This window comes from Calonectris borealis, chromosome 6 (genome assembly GCF_964195595.1).
Source record: "Calonectris borealis chromosome 6, bCalBor7.hap1.2, whole genome shotgun sequence".
In the NCBI taxonomy this organism is placed as follows: domain Eukaryota; kingdom Metazoa; phylum Chordata; class Aves; order Procellariiformes; family Procellariidae; genus Calonectris; species Calonectris borealis.
Genome location: NC_134317.1, coordinates 742,508 through 758,878, shown reverse-complemented (window position 1 = coordinate 758,878; position 16,371 = coordinate 742,508). Strand labels below are relative to the sequence as shown.

General features: G+C 47.7%; 1 long non-coding RNA gene across 1 annotated transcript; it reads right to left on the bottom strand.

Moving 5' to 3' along the window:
- Nucleotides 1–8,733: 8,733 nt before the first annotated feature.
- LOC142083871 (uncharacterized) lies at nucleotides 8,734–15,450 on the bottom strand. The gene is made up of 3 exons (XR_012674180.1): nucleotides 15,401–15,450; nucleotides 12,583–12,673; nucleotides 8,734–8,794 (listed from the first exon to the last, which is right to left on the bottom strand). It is a non-coding gene; the product is annotated as an uncharacterized LOC142083871 (long non-coding RNA).
- Between the last annotated feature and the right edge of the window lie 921 nt (nucleotides 15,451–16,371).

The window sequence follows — 16,371 nt, the reverse complement described above, 5'->3', positions numbered from 1 at the left end:
GGTAGCAATTTCTTCTTGTGACTACAGGGCAGTAGAGCATTTCAAAATTAAATTGGAAAGCAAATATCTAAGCAGCCTTATAGCAATTAATTGTCTTTAATCACGATGGGAAGGAAGGCTGACTATCCAGAATGTTTCCATCCTCGATCCGTAGTGTCATTCTGTCTTGTGCACTTCTAGATATTCTATTCATTCTATTCCCAAATTAAGAGACCTGGGGCTCACGCGCACGTGGGCTCTCCACGCTGCCTGGGTCCCCTGCCGCGGGCACAGCGCCCAGCGCGAGGACACGGCTGCCTCCACGCAGGAGACGTTACAGCACCGCAGGACGCACGCCCGGACCCGACCCACCGGCCGCCCTGTCCGCCTTGCTCCGGGAGGGTGCTGGGCGGCAAAAACGTCACTTGTAAAAAGGGGCTCAGAGGAGACCCTAAAAACTACAGACTTCAGTCCGTTGCTCCTGATGGAGCTAGAACAAAGACCGGCGCAGGTAAGGGTGCCGCAGGCTCAGTGCGGCTCTGGCACAGTCCCTCGGCAGGTGTTCTCTGACCGAGCCCGCACGACCGCTGGTAACGGACCACGGGCAAGGAAACTTCGTTGCCACGAGGCAGAGCTGTTTCAATCTCAACCAGAGGTCAGCCCGTTTGTCTGGCAGCAGCTGAGATAAAAGGTAGGGGGAAACCGTCAGCTGTCAGTGAGAGGCTGTTCTCTGCAGAGTCGCTCAGAAACGTGTGGTGTGTGCTCCAGTGATCTGGAAAGGGGAATCGATAATAAAGCAATAAGGTTTGCTGGGGATAGAAAAAGTAGAACTGACTTCAGAGCATCACAAAGGTATCTCACCGTGCTGCGGGATCAAAAGCTAGAGGAGAGTAAAATCATACAGGAGAAAACACAAGTTCAGCTGTGCAGTGCAGTAACCAGCCCAATGTTAGCTATCACCACGCGGAACAGAGACGGCCGTGCCTTTCTGGGGAGCTCTGGAGAACATCAGCTCAGCTCCCGGAGCGGGGCACAATCAGGAGAAACCAGGGGGAGATCCAGCCCCCCGTTCTGCCAGTTGGGATTGGTTCCCGCCACCCACTTCAGAAGGGCACAGGAGAGGCAGAAAAAGTTAGGGGACAGATAGCAAGGGGGACTGGACATAGATTAAGAAACTGGGCTCTTTCATGTCCAAGGCAATTTCGGGGAGATACAAAAGTTTTCTAAAGAAATCACAGATCATATTGAGGAGACGAATGGGATCAGCTACTCACCGTTTCCCATTAACTGGAAAGCTCTCGGGCAGCACAGATGTTATTGACAGCAAATTCACAATAAGCAAGAGGAAGCACTCTTTCTCACGCTGCCTTGCCACCTTCCCCAGCGTCACCTGTCGATATTGTTGCCACCGCTTCGGACAGAGCATTAGCGTATTCAAAAAGTCATTGGACAAATCCACCTTTATGTACTAGAGATTTATAGAAACAGCTATGCGTAACGACACAAATACATCTTCTGACTGAGAGCCCTTAACCTGCAAGGTGCCGAGAGCTGGGAGAGTTCGGAAAGGAGTTCAGAAAGCGCCTTCTGAACTCGCACTGTCTCCCACCCTCCTTCCTCGAGCATCTGCTGGAGAAGCAGCAGTGGCCAGGGCTGCTGAGACCCCGCTTCTGCCTCCCGCACACAGCCATGAGCGCGGCCAAGCCAGGAGGGGAGAAGAATTAACTTGCAAATGTCGACTGAAACTCTGCAAGTCTTTATGTAGGGCAGGAAACGCAGAGCACTGCGCCCATTCGCACGGGCAAAGAGGGATCCGTCTCCTACAGTCAGCCACATTTATGGAAGGGATAGCGCGTCGCTGTCAAACTTATTCTCTTGTAACACTTTTCTTGAGAAGAGGAAACCAGAATCTTGAGCAATGACAGGTCTTAAAAAAAATTATTTTTGGACTACTATGAAAACTACGGAGAAGTTCCCTCTCTGGAGAGGGCTCTGGAAAAAAAATAGTAGGAGTAATAGTAGATTAAAAGCTCGCTATATAGACATACTGCAAAAAGGACTGATACCAAACCAGGCAAAAAACTAGAAAGCTGTAGAGAAGAGAGGAAAAGTAATTTTTCCAGAACTGAAGAAAATGTCTTAGAGTGAGAGACATTAAAAAGTTCCAATCTTTAATTTCTTAAAAATACCTATGGAAGTGATTTTATTAACATGTATGACAAGTATCTTAATTTTGGAGGCAGGATACTCGGCACTCAAAATCCCTGTTCTAGAAAGCTCAGCAACCATGACAAAAAAACAGTAGACAAACTGAGGCCAGACATTTAACTTAACTGAGCAAGGAAAGGGCAACAAAAGCCGGTGAAATGATTTTTGTTGGAATAAGCTGTCAAAGGACATTTGCTAATTTCTCATTAGCTTCAAATAGGCAAGTCATCCTTTGAAAAGTTATGCTTTATGAAAGGTAAGCTATGCGGCAAAACACTATGTGTGCGAGAATTTTGTGAAACACAAACAAAGCTGAGGAAGAATCGGCTGGTCTCGGTCCATAAGGCGCCGACAGAGGATCCAGTGTAGGGATGAGGGTACAAATTCCACGGGGAGGCGGCTGCGGTAAGACGGTGCTGACAGCATTTACTGACTCCAAGTCTGAAATGGCTTGCATAAAAAAGAATCCCTAGCACTGAAAGCTGAATATAGTCAACACCTGCAAACAGTTTGACAAGGTATTTTACATCCAGGAAATCACACTGACTGTCTCTTCTATTGCCACGCAGTTCCCCTCCAGTTAAACATAGCCTTTTTCACAAGAAGTAGGTACTTCTGAGGGATGAAATTTGACTTTGAAGATGAAAATTTGAATGGTTTAGAATTACTGTATTAAAAAGAGCAAAGCATTTCAAAAAAACACTTGACAACCAAATGTCCCCTTTTACTTAACCATCGCTGGTTTTGCCCCATCATATGTCAGACTGAAAACATGAACTGCTGGAGAAGTGAGGGGGACGCGAGTTCTGCAAACACTGCTCTGATTACCTAGAATCAGCTTCCTAGTAAACATGGAATCAAGAAAACATTGACTTTTTAATGTACTTTATTTATTCTTGCCAGCACCAAACTTAAGATGGGCCAAGAACAGAAAGACAAAATGCCAACCGCACACTGGCAGTTGGACTAGGTGATCATTGTAGGTCCCGTCCAACGGAACTATTCTCTTCTGTAAAAAAAATTTAACTTGCAAAGACCATTTATTCTGGAAAAAAGCATTCCTGAGGCTACCCCAGCAGTGAAATGTAGCCGCCTCTGAACGAAGGCTGGCACAGGCAGCAGCACAGCCAGGGTTACATCCACCGCTCCAGCACTAAGGCAATGGAAGAATTCTCGCATCTTGGGGGATGCCGGGATTACAGCGTCACTGAAAGCGCCCACGACAGGACAGAACGTGTGCTAAAGCGACAAAACCTGCCAGCCTCATCAGAGCGACTTGCACATGCCCGGATTCATCTACACGTGCGCAAAGTTGGTGGGGGTATCCCCCCCTCAATAGGTATTCACAACATCTAAATTTAGGCATCCAACTTGGGCTGCAATTAGGACTTTGTTCTCTGCACGATAGCTAGAGACAATCCAGGATAATTCAGAGCCCGACAGTACTTGAGGTAAAGAGAGGAAATTGCAATTTTGAACTGGGATGGAGTTATTAGCTAAGTATCTCTTCCCTATCATCTGCTCACTGCTCAACACTTCCATGTCGCATGTTAATTACCAGGTTATCAGAACCTTCACAGCCAAGCAGAAGCTGAATTACTAGCCTACAAAAATAAGCATGGAAAAAAGCCCTGAGCCTCTCCCTCCCAGCACCTGATAGGGAGAAAAATGTGGTAATGCTCTACAGCTCTGAGGGGCTTCAGCACGATGTCTGGGATCCCTTTTTCCCGGGGATTTTTGCTGAAAGCTCTGACATCTCAATGCCGTAACCCAGAACTCAAGACAGACTTCGGCAGACACTCCAACCCAAATCCGGCTGAATCGACAGGCACGTCCGATAGCTCACTCCCGTCCCGAGAGAGGGACGGCTGCGCTGCATCACAGCACGCGTGCAGGACAACTGCACCGCTCTCGTTCCAGCAGTGCTCTTCAAAACTGACAAAATACCCTGGCCAGATTAAAGCCCAGAATAATCATCTGCAAGCAACTGGTAAGGATCTAGAGCCTAGTCCAAAAAAGCAGAATTAAATTACAGCCACTCACCCCACATACAGTCTTTTATCTGTGAGAATTATTGGCAGACACCCTGGTAGCTCACGGAGTCAGGCCATTAAGTGCTTATAGTTCTCATCCACGTTGTTTCATTAAAGTTTTTTTGTTATGAAAGCTTTTTACTAAAAGCTAGGAAAACGGAGCTTCAGTGACCCGTAGAAATGAGAAGATAGCATCATACTGATAATTTGTTACATAGCAGTGAATTAAATTGTTTTTACAATTTAAACAACTGCTTTGCTATTGCAGTACTTCTTTCCAAGGACATACTGGTTTTGGTGCGTGACAATATATAGGCTTTTCAATATTACCAGTTAATAAGGACTAAGCAAAGCAAATTATTAAGCTGGAACAAAGATGCTTTTTGCAGAATGCGGCTCTCTGGACCTGTCAGTGACACACACTTCGACGGATGTGCAGTGGCTGGTTCACAGCTTTGTGTGCAGGCAACAGCCATCGCCGTGTGTGTTATGTACCTGGGACTTATATTCCAAGTTCACATTCTATAGGGGACACTGGAATAAACGGAGTGTGCTAAAAATTCAGACTTAAGATTCACAGGGCGTTTTCAGTGACTGTTATAACTCAATACAAGGATATTTTACAGTATGGAAAAGACAAGACAGCAAAGTTGTTTGAATACAGTACTACTCATGTAGCAAGAGTTCAATGTTATGCTATTTTCATGCATTTATCCTTATGTAGCGGTTTTCAATAGCAATCTATTTTGCTTCTCGTTTTTAAACAGTAAGTTTGTATTATAGCTGGCTGTAAGCAGTAGTTGCTCGTGCACGTGCTCTCCACTCTGCTTTCAGCTACACAGACTAATGGCACTCCCACAGTTACGGTAAAGATCCATTTCACACCTACCTGTTTTACTGTACATACAGGCATCTTTGCCATGCATCAGGGATAGCTTACGGTTTTGGAGGCTTGCTTTCTGCAGGATTAAAATGCATTTAAGTGGGAAAGAAACTCTCACAAGCTTAGAATTTGTCTAAAGGCTCTCTTAAGAAATACAAAACAAGACAATTCAGTGCTGAGCACTACAAGAGGCTCACATGGCACCACCATGTACAGTAACACGTTTCCCTACCGCAATCCACACCCTCAACTCCTGTTTATTTAGAAATCCTACATCAGGCTAAGTACTCTCTACGTCCCCCGAAATAATGCTGTGAAGAGTTTAGAAGAGTACGCAAAGCATTTGATACAAGATGGAGGCGATGTAGAACAGAAGTAGTAGCAGCCGGGGGGGAAGCAATTTTGGGAAGCCCACAGGAGGTAAGCAGATAGGAAGCAGTAGGGCCATTCACCACGTCAGTAGCAAGATACTTTTCCTCTTAATCCTAGAAATATTCCTGAATACTGGGGCACAATGGAAGTTCCTCAGGAGAACTCCACTGCCCAGCACAGCATCTTCAAACTTGCACGAGAGAGAAAACGTTTACCAGAGCACGCTTAGTCGTGTACCTTGATCAGACAGGCGCGGTGGAGTATGAGCAGATGCACAGCTAAACACTTGACACGCAACAGCAACCGCTGCTCGAGACCTGAAGACCCTTTCTAGGTACGTGTAACTCCCTCTCTAAAGAGCTGCAAGGGTGAAGAGGATGTCTGCCTATCCTGGACCACATACCATACCACACCCGCATACCATACCCGGATCCAGACTCTGAAAAGATAACTAACAGGGTAGGAAAAACAGAGGACAATACTATTGCAACTTAAGAGAACAATGCAATGCAAGACTGTTTTATATAAGTGACTGTTTTATATAAGTGACAATCAAAGCCAATGAGATTTGTTAGTGTATTGGTCTCCAGAGGGAAGTGGTAATGGCCACAGCGTTGGCTACGCTTCAATTCAATTCAAGCATACCAGGGAAAAAAAAGAGCAGCACGGGGTTGTCTATTTCTGTGGTTCACTTCCAAACTTAAATAATAAAAAACTAGACAAACAAAGAGAAGAGCTCGGATAGATCAGGTTTTACGCCCCTTAAAGGTAACAAAGATTTACTAGATATATAATGCTATACAGAGCTACTTCAAACATCAACAGCTGAGCTTTGTTACTCCTCCTTTCCCAAAAGAAGGGATTTTGAGACTTTGGTGTGGGAGTGGGCACAGTCCTTCCTTTCAGATTGGGGCTGTGACCACCTCTCTCCACAGGAGTGTAATGAGCACCACACCAAGAAACTCCTGTGGTGAAAACATTGAGAGAAAAGTAAATTGGAGCAAACCTAATAGAAAAAATTTTACATGTTCTATTCTACACGACCTGACTTTACCTTAAAGATAACTGCTGGTTTACAGAGCATTATTTGAGAGCATAGGTTTAGTTTTTAAAGGAAAGACTGAGGAGAATGAGTATTTCCTACCACCTGCTGTGCAAGAGAAGAACCTGTATCAGAAGAACCTAGACACCGTGTGTTTGGCATCCCTGCCCAAAGCTCTCCAGTGGCTTCTGAGCTTCGTCCCATCCGCGGTGTGATGGGACAGGATGGGGTGCGCTGCCCGGGGCAGCTCCGCACGACACCCAGCGCGGGCAGACGCAGGGGCTTCCCGCCATGACTCACAGCGCTCAGTCCGAGAAGCTGCCTCCGGGCACCGAGGGAACGCCGAGCAGGCTTTGGGTGCGGGCTAAGCCATCCGTGGGGCAGGATGTGCCAGATACACTTGTTCAAACCCAACGGATGAAGAACTTGAGAGCGCGCAGTACCCAAACGGCGTGGGCTGGAACCAGCTTCGGGCAGGTTATTCCCCGTAAATCCCAGCTGACCTATTTCTTGTGTATACATGTTGATCATAATTAAATGCATTAAGCTCCTTAACCTCCCGAGGAACAACGCTGACCCCGGCCGGGCGGGGGCACAGCTGTCGGAGCGCCGGGCGCACGGCGGGTCCCGGCCGCGGGGTCCCGGGCACAGGGGGGGTCGCGGTGCCCGGCGCGGCGCCCCCACCCCCGCCCCGCGGCGATCGCGCACCCGGAGCCCGGCGGCGCGCTCCCGCTGCCGGGGCCGCTCCCGCCGCCCGCCCTACCTGCGCACAGCGAGACGGCGGCGCCCAGCAGCGGCAGGGCCACCCGCAGCGCGGGGCTGGGCGCCCGCCACATGGCCGCGCACCGGCGGCGGGGCCGGGGACGGATCCTGCTGCTGCCGGGCGCCGGCCCCGCCGGGTCCCCGCCGCCGCGCTCCCCCGCCGCCGCCCGCAGCTGCCCGCGCCGCGCCGCCGCCGGCAGCTATAGCGGTGCGGGGAGGGGCCCCGCCCGGCTCCGCCCGCCCGCACTCACCTTCCCCGCCCGGGCAGGGCCCGCGGGGCTGCGCTGCCGGCGGCCCGGGGGACGGGGCGGGGGACGGCGCCGGGGCCGCCCCGCCCGGGACCCCCGCAGCGCCCCGGCCCGCGGCTCCAGCGCGGCCGCTCCGCCCCTGCCCTACCCTCCGCGGGCCGGGGGCTGCCGGCCAGGGCTCTGCCGGCCCCCGGCGGCGGCCTCGGGACCGGGGTGCGCGGGGAGAGGCGGGCGGTGTCGGGGCGAGCCCCGGGGCTGCCCCGAGCCCGGCGCGGCGGCGGGGGAGGGAGGGGCGGCGCCGGGTTTTGCCCCCCGAGGCCTCAGGGAGGGGCGAGGGGGCGGCGGAGGTAGCGGAGCCCCTCGCGCCGCGCCGGGAGCCCCGCGCGCCTTCCGCCGCCTCCCGCCCGCGGGTCCCGGCGCCGGCAGCCGGGGCAGGTGGGGCTGGGGCGGCTCCGAGCTAGACACCATCTCGGAGCTCAGCTTACCGGGGTTTAGGTTCATCATGACGTCCCTCGGGAAGTTTTAACTGCAGATACACGTAAAACTAGCCCAAAATATGACTTCTCCTCCTCAGTTCCCCCCCCCCAATACCTACTAGTGGCTTTTGGCATCTTTCCCGTGGTTGTTTCATCAGGCTATGCCAAATTTTCCACATACAGCAAAATTCCGAACAGTTTTCAGCGTTTCTTCAGTATCTTGTTACGATCTATTCCCCATCGAGACCCTCAAAAACCCCACCATCTCCTCACAGCCTGGATAACACAAGCATTCCAAAAGCTCTCTTGTACACTACAAACCACCATGACATTTTTTAAAACCATCGTGCCACTATAACCCAGAAGCCTCAGTAGTACTTACGGGTATCGTCATAAAAATCAACTAAATCTGAATCAAGATATAATCAAGCCTATTCCAAAAGTGTTAGAGGAGCAGACTATGTAGTCTAAATTGTCTTTAGGAAGGTGTTGCACATGCTCCATTTCTCTGTATTTGTTTTAAAGTAAAAATACTAGCAAGAGCCCCGTTTCCCACACATTGTTAGATGCATCTCTAGATTTTTATTACTGCCGTGTAATACTTTCCTATATTATGACACCTCTATTAAGCCTTTTAGACTTCCCTAGACAGTCATTTCCTAGCAGTAATTTCCAGTTTTTTTGAATACTGAAGTTAGTGACATTTGTCAAATCAGCCTTTTGCAGCCTACCTTGTTCTACCTGGTATTTCCGAATGCGCTGGCAGAGGTTCCATAATTGTATTAAAATGCCTGGAGGGGAAAAAGAAAAAAAAAAGATATCATCACTGTCTGTTGATTTTATTCGTGTAATTTTCCTTAAGCGTTTATTCAGGGTTACAACATTGGCCATATTCACAAGGTCTTTACTAGCTCCTACCCCCAGGTGTTTCTCCGCTGTAGGATCACAGCAGAGCCTCCCCTCTGACTCGCTCACTAGCCTGCTTCCACGCACCGTTTGAGCTCGTGCTGTTCCGAATGCCTTTTCTGAGACAGTTATAGTTAAGGAGTTTCAGCAAGGTCCTGGGATTTGGGAATTCAATGCATTCCAATGCTTTGCTGCTAACATTAGAAAATTAATTTAGGACTCGATTCAGTTAAGAGTCTGATGCTGTGGAACAGAGAGCCAAATAACCTGAATGAAAACTTGCCGATAGTAAACACTAAGCATGGACATGCTGATGCTCCCGCTCCATCCCTCTGAGCTTAGGCACCACAGGGAGGCATCCCTTCTGACTTGGGATCCAGAGCCTTGGATCCTCCTTCATAACCTGCTTTTGAAAAACTAAGTAGATCTAACTGAATTTTTTAAAAATATCCCAGAGGAGGAGTGCCCAGCTGCGTAGAAATAAAATCAGCGATGGAAGCCTGCACCTGGGAAGTGAGCAAGCTGGGCTTGATTCCCTCTGCAACAGCAAATGCTATTCCGGCTCCCGGGGAAGAGCCTGGACCAGCTGCCCGCTGGCGCGGCTGAGGGCTCGCTGCACGCTCGTACGAAAGGTGCATCCAAGGGAGGTGCCTTCCAGGGAGCGAGAAAGGAAGAGAACAACACAACCTACATGCAGTAGAAGTAGGACTGCCTTCCTTACCGGCTACGTGTGCGCTCAGACATAGACCAAAGGGAAATTACCTGGGGTATAGGGACAAAAGCCCCTTGTCCCCCCAGGCTGAGAGACGTGTGGTCTTCTCTTCCCTTCCTCTCCTCTGAGAGCACTGTTCTCTGCTCAGTGTGCTGACCCGAAGGACAAGGGCTGCCAGCCCGGAAAGATCCAACTCACAATCCAGTCAAGCAGACCCAGCATAGTTTTTTGTTTGTTTCAGTGTTGTGGGTTTGTTCCATGAATTTTATTATGTGTTTGTCTGAACTAATGTGCTCAAATTAATATTACTCCATCTGTGTTTCTGCATTACTCTTTCACAAGCAAAAATCATTTGACTAAATGCTTTTAGAAAGAAAATGAATTAACCTATACCAAGATAACAAATACAGCAAAGATGAAATCCAAGTAGTCTAGGATTAAGTAGCCATTAAATAAGACCAAAAAAAGCTGCTCTAAAGAAAAAGGTTGTAGAAAAGTGTCATCCAAATATATCCAGGGAAGGTATTCCGGACTTCCAATGTCCCCCATCATCAGTTAAACGCGATAGGAATTACAACATCTTATTACAATTAAGTCCAACATGTTGACTATCTCATAGCAAACACTATAGGTATATGTAATATCATACTGAAATATAACATGGCAGCATATGATATACCTGCATATTATATACCAGCATATTATATATATGGAGAGTGATTAGAAAGTACATGCCAAGATCTAATAAAAAAATAAAATGCAGGTTTGGGTGTCAAAGCAATAAAATAATAGAGGAAAAATTTGCAAGTCCTTCCCCTCTGAAAGCATAGAGTTAGTAACCGCTTGCTGACTACAGTTTGCCAAATACCTGTTAAGCCATATATTACTTTCACGTAGATCCTAGCTTGCTTGTGGGAATGCTATGAGAGAATGTCAAAATCCTCACCAACATCTAGCTACTGCTCATCTTTCTGACAAAATTAAATAAACGTAACACTTCTTGGCAAAACCATGTTTTCTTTCTTTCCTATTGAAGTCTTACAAATAATTTACTTTATTTGCTCAGTGCTACTAGAATCATACAATCGTTTAGGTTGGAAAAGACCTCTAAGATCATCGAGCCCAACCATTAACCTAGCACTGCCAAGGCCACCACTAAACCATGTCCTTAAGCACTGCATCTACACGTCTTTTAAATACCTCCAGGGATGGTGACTCAACCACTTCCCTGGGCAGCCTGCTCCAACGCTGGACAACCCTTTTGGTGAAGAAATATTTCCTAATGTCCAATCTAAACCTCCCTTGGCGCAACTTGAGGCCGTTTCCTCTCATCCTATCACTTCTCGCTTGTTACTTGGGAGAAGAGACCAACCCCCACCTGGCTACAACCTCCTTTCAGGTAGTTGTAGAGTGTGATGAGGTCTCCCCTCAGCCTCCTCTTCTCCAGGCTGAACACCCCCAGTTCCCTCAGCCACTCCCCATCAGACTTGTGCTCCAGGCCCTTCACCAGCTTCGTTGCCCTCCTCTGGACACGCTCCAGCACCTCCATGTCCTTCTTGTAGTGAGGGGCCCAAAACTGAACACAGGATTCGAGGTGTGGCCTCACCAGTGCCCAGTACAGGGGCACGATCACCTCCCTGCTCCTGCTGGCCACACTATTGCTGATACAGGCCAGGATGCCGTTGGCCTTCTTGGCCACCTGGGCATGCTGCCGGCTCATGTTCAGCCGCTGTCGACCAGCACCCCCAGGTCCTTTTCCTCCGGGCACTTTCCAGCCACTCTTCCCCAAGCCTGCAGCGTTGCCTGGGGTTGTTGTGGCCGAAGTGCAGGACCCAGCACTTGGCCTTGTTGAACCTCATACATTGGCCTCAGCCCATCGATCCAGCCTGTCCAGGTCCCTCTGCAGAGCCTTCCCACCCTCCAGCAGATCAACACTCCCGCCCAACTTGGTGTCACCTGCAAACTGACTGAGGGAGCACTCGATCCCCTCGTCCAGATCGTTGATAAAGGGATTGAACAGGACCGGCCCCAGCACTGAGCCCTGGGGAACACCGCTCGTGACCGGCCACCAACTGGATTTAACTCCCTTCACCACAACTCTCTGGGCCCGGCCGTCCAGCCAGTTTTTTACCCAGCGAAGAGTGAACCTGTCTGAGCTGTGAGCCACCAGCTTCTCTAGGAGAATGCCGTGGGAGACAGTGTCAAAGGCTTCACTGAAGTCCAGGTAGACCACATCCACTGCCTTTCCCTCATCCACTGGCGGGTCACCTGCTCATAGAAGGAGATCAGGTTGGTCAAGCAGGACCTGCCTTCCATGAACCCGTGCTGGCTGGGTCTGATCCCCTGGTTGTCCTGTACGTGCCGCGTGATGGCACTCAGGATGATCTGCTCAAGTGTAGAAAGTGTAAATATACCTCATTCAGACTCATCTCTGGTTCATGGCATGTAATTATTACTTCTGCTTTTTTGTTTGAAGGAAGACATAGAATTATGAATTATGTAAATAAAGTAGTTAAGGTTATTCTTTAGTTTAAAAAAACCAACTATAGAACACATTTGCTCACATTTTACAGAAGTGATGAAGAAAACAGTATCTCCTGTACTTGTCAAGAACAAGAATCAAAGTTTATAGAAAGAAGTTTGCAGCACACTTGCAAAAAATAGTTCTTAAAAAAATGTCCATTCTGTTTTTAAATAAACATTTCTGATAAAAAAATGGTTAGCTGTTTATTTTAATAGCATCCCCAAATGTACTTTTTATCTCACTACATAAATAAAAGGGAAAGGCTTTTGTTCTAAAATTTTCCATTTTCATTACAAGCGTTAAAGGGGTCCAGCAGGAAGAATGTTCCATACTTTCTCCCTTCCAGTGCAATAATGGAGCAGAGCCTGGTGATTTACTGTGTATCCTTTCTCTACATCTCATAGCCTTTGGAAAACCTAGTGTGTAAACTTACTTACTCTCAAGCAGGAGAGAGAGCCAAACTCCTCTCTTCCCTGATGATGAGAACATTACCGTTGGTACCCGAATGCTGGAGAGGACTGATGAAACCTGCAAAAACACATATACTGAGCGTGACCAGGTGTAACGGCGACAATAATTTCAGCAACATATTTCAGCGTGAACCCGATACTGCCAGTGTACGAGTTCCCTGTCTATGGAAACCTGTCCGATCGCCCACTGACGTTCGCGTCCAGCGAGTGCTTTTACCAGACTTTCTCTTCTGGAGCAGCGAAGCTCAGCTCATCCGCGTGCTGGGTGCCCTGGAAGCAGGCGGCGCCGCCTGCACCCCTTATACAATTCCCAGGACAACGTTAGAGTAGGTGACACATCTGCAGCAGCACTAAAAGCCAAAGTCTCAACCAGAGACGGAGGAACACAGAGAGCAAACGGGCTTTGGCGGTGCAGGGATGGGTACATCAGGTTGTCCCTGAATTGTACGAGGTCCTCGGCACTGCTGGCTTCAGCCGGAATGGATTTGTCAAGCAACACTGGTGCACAAAGCCTGGGACCGCCTGGCTTTGCCCGGGGAAGAGCCGCAGCTCTGCCAGCCGGGGGGGTCCTGTGACCCGCGCCAGCGGGACCCTGCGCCTCCTGCACCCCCAGACCTCCCCTGGGAACTGGGACGGGCCAGCAGCCCCGCCGGCTCCCACAGCCTCTCCTGGCACAGCTAAACCACATCCACGTGTTCCTTCCCGTCCTAGGAGCATGGCCCTGGAAGGGAGAAAGGGAACGCTAATTATCAGCTCCTAATTACTGCTACCTCTTGTTTCTGTCCCGTTGTTAACAGCCTGGGTTGCTCGCTTTGGTAATTTCTCTGAAGCACAGCACACAATGGAAGAGCCGTGCTGCATGTTCTCATCAGCAATGCCGAAATCAGACTTCATTTGTCCTAATTAGTTTGTCCTTAGTGTACCATGGTTTTTATTAAGTGAAATTTGTAAATGTTAATGTTTTTTAGTTTGATTTTCAGAAAGGCAAAGTGCCTGACCTTGCTTTGAAGTCAATGGGAGCTCAGGTTATAAATAGCTAAAAACACTTGTCTTGTATGCACCACCTACAACAAATTACAGAGACTTGTATCGGGCGTACTTCTATCAGAGATTTGGTGTCATTAACCCTCGCACTTCCATCAACACCACTATAGAGCAGCTACTAAATCATCTAAGTAGGACAATGCAGAACCATAGTTTTCATTTAAAAGTTCATGAAGATGTCAGTCTAATTTTCTGTTCCTGCCCCCCCTTCCCCATTATAACAGCTTTTTAGCTGCATCTACATTATTCCTTGAATAATACAGATACTGAGGGTTTTTTCCAAGCATTATTTTGTTCTACATCCTGGCTTTTGGGTTGGGGTTTTTTTAGTATCTCCTTTCCCTCTCACATCCACTATCATATGCATTTTTTTCTTGAGAATCCAAAATATGTAAACATTGAGATGATGAAACTCTCCCACAATCAGTCTGCCATTTTAGTTATGTATTGTAGCAACCTTAATCCCTTCCTTCCTATTCCTCCCTTCCCCACCATCCCTAATAACGTATGCGCATGAGTTTTTCTTTACTCGTTGATACCAAAAGGCATCTTGAAGTTAAACAGATCTAGTCCAAGAAATGCTGCCTACAATTAATACGATATTAGATAGAAAAGTTTAATCAAATCTCTATTCCTTCCAAAAAATGAGGGCTGCTCTAGAATACATTTTCAAGCAGATGTATATATAATAAGCACCCTAGAAACTCAAAGAATAAAATTATTTTTTATATATATTATTATTATTATATATAAATCATTTGCAACGAGTCAGTGTTTTTGGTTGTGGCACTCTTAGTCGCAGAGATAAGGGTATGAAGTGGCTTATTACTACAGAGTTTTGTATGTTATTCAGCTGCCAAGTTCTACATGACTTCTCCTTTATAAATCTGATGGCAACCTCTATCAATAACTTTATTTCTTGTTTGGACCAAATCTAACCAAAACCACCAGGCTGAGGTGATGCACAAAGATGACAAGATTGTTTTCCAAATACGTCAATGAAACAGTACGGTTGCATAGTTTATCACTGATGAGGAACTACATGACTGGCTCGATACCACACTATTATAAACCCAAGAAGTCAGTTGAAAAGCCAGAACCTTCGTTCTCATAGAGTGCCTTGTTCCCGTGCGGAAGAAGGGTCTCTCAGGTTTGCTCAGGGATCTGGGGGTGCAGGGTGGTGTGAGTGATGCTCTACCTTTGCCTAGTGCCAGTTTTTAAATCCAGTCCACTTTTATCCTTCTTTGCAATATTCCCTTTGTACTTAGGCTGCAAGGAGTCCCTAAATTTGTAGCCTTGTACTCCTGCCATACAGAGACAGGAGGCTACACGGAAATCCCATGGGATTGTTTGCAGCCAGCAAAGTCACACTGGTGGGTGCTCACCAGGGGAACAGTAGCGGCTGCTGCTGCAATGAGGCAACCGAAGAGCAGCAGAGCTGAAGGAAAAACCGTCAATGCATGCAAGTGCAGTTGTTCTGACTTCAGAAGTCCTGTCCCTAACCAGGATAATCCTGTCCTCCCAGTTACTTCATGGAAGAGTGAACATCGGACACAATTCTTGAGCAGCGCGAGCTTGCCCGAAATCGAAGAGGAAGAATTGAACCCTTCCTGCCTCCAGGCTTCCTATTTTCTGTGACAGTTCTCATCTCAACTTTTTTTCCTTTTCCCCAGCAACCTCCTATCCCCAGTTCAATAAAACGTTTTTAGGGTGAGGAGACTCACAGAAAATTCTCTCTCACCTGAATAGACTCCATTTCAGAGCATTTTTATCTTCACGTCTTGATGAGACCTGGATGGGCAGGTTTGCATCAGGAGCAGCAGACACAAGTGGATGGTAACTAAAACTGAAATAATTTTGAAAAGGAAGTGCTTGCATAAGAAATCCTACTTTCAGTGAAACTGGAACTTTTTGGCCTGCAAACAGTATTTTTAAAAATAACACACGCATGAATAGCCCTGACATGCCCCACCAACGCACCGCAAAGGCATTCCACGAAACGCATCCCGCGATGCCGTCCGTTACGCGCTGCTCTGCAGCGGGTTTGGTGGAAGAGCGTGGGGGGTGTACCTGTTTGAGGAGAAGCCCCTTCCCCGGCCCCTCCTCTGCCCCTCGCCCCCAGCAGTGTTTCTCCTTGCTCAGAACGTTAAGTGAGCGCTGCATTTTCTCTCCAAGTGCCTCAGAGCTCAGAGAGCCCACGTAGTGGGGGGTATTGCTAACTACAATCAAGGATGCAAAGAGTTTAAAATTTTGCCAAGGAAAACTGTTCACTAGAAATTGTATTTCCCCTTCTATCACGATACCAACTTTGTTCCAAGGTATAACATCAGTGCCGTGGAACCCTGCAGAAGAGGCAGTAATTACCTTTAATACATTGCTGACAAATTACATGAAAAAACTTATTAAAACATTACACAGATATTTTTTTTTTTTTGGGCAAACCGACCAGTCCTTCTTTTTTCGGCTGGAGTTGCAATAGCTGACTGATGATGCATTAAGGCAAGAAAGTTTCAGTGAAATACATATACTTAAAATCTTGTTCCACTAAAGCGGAAGAGAATTTATCCATCCGAATGTAGCATCGACCAGTCTGAACAAGTAGGAACATATGTTGCATCTATCCAACCCCCACCAAGAGATTATAATGTATTATACATGTGATTTTTACACAATTTAGAGAGAGATATATAGTCTGAAAACTCTTGTTTTATT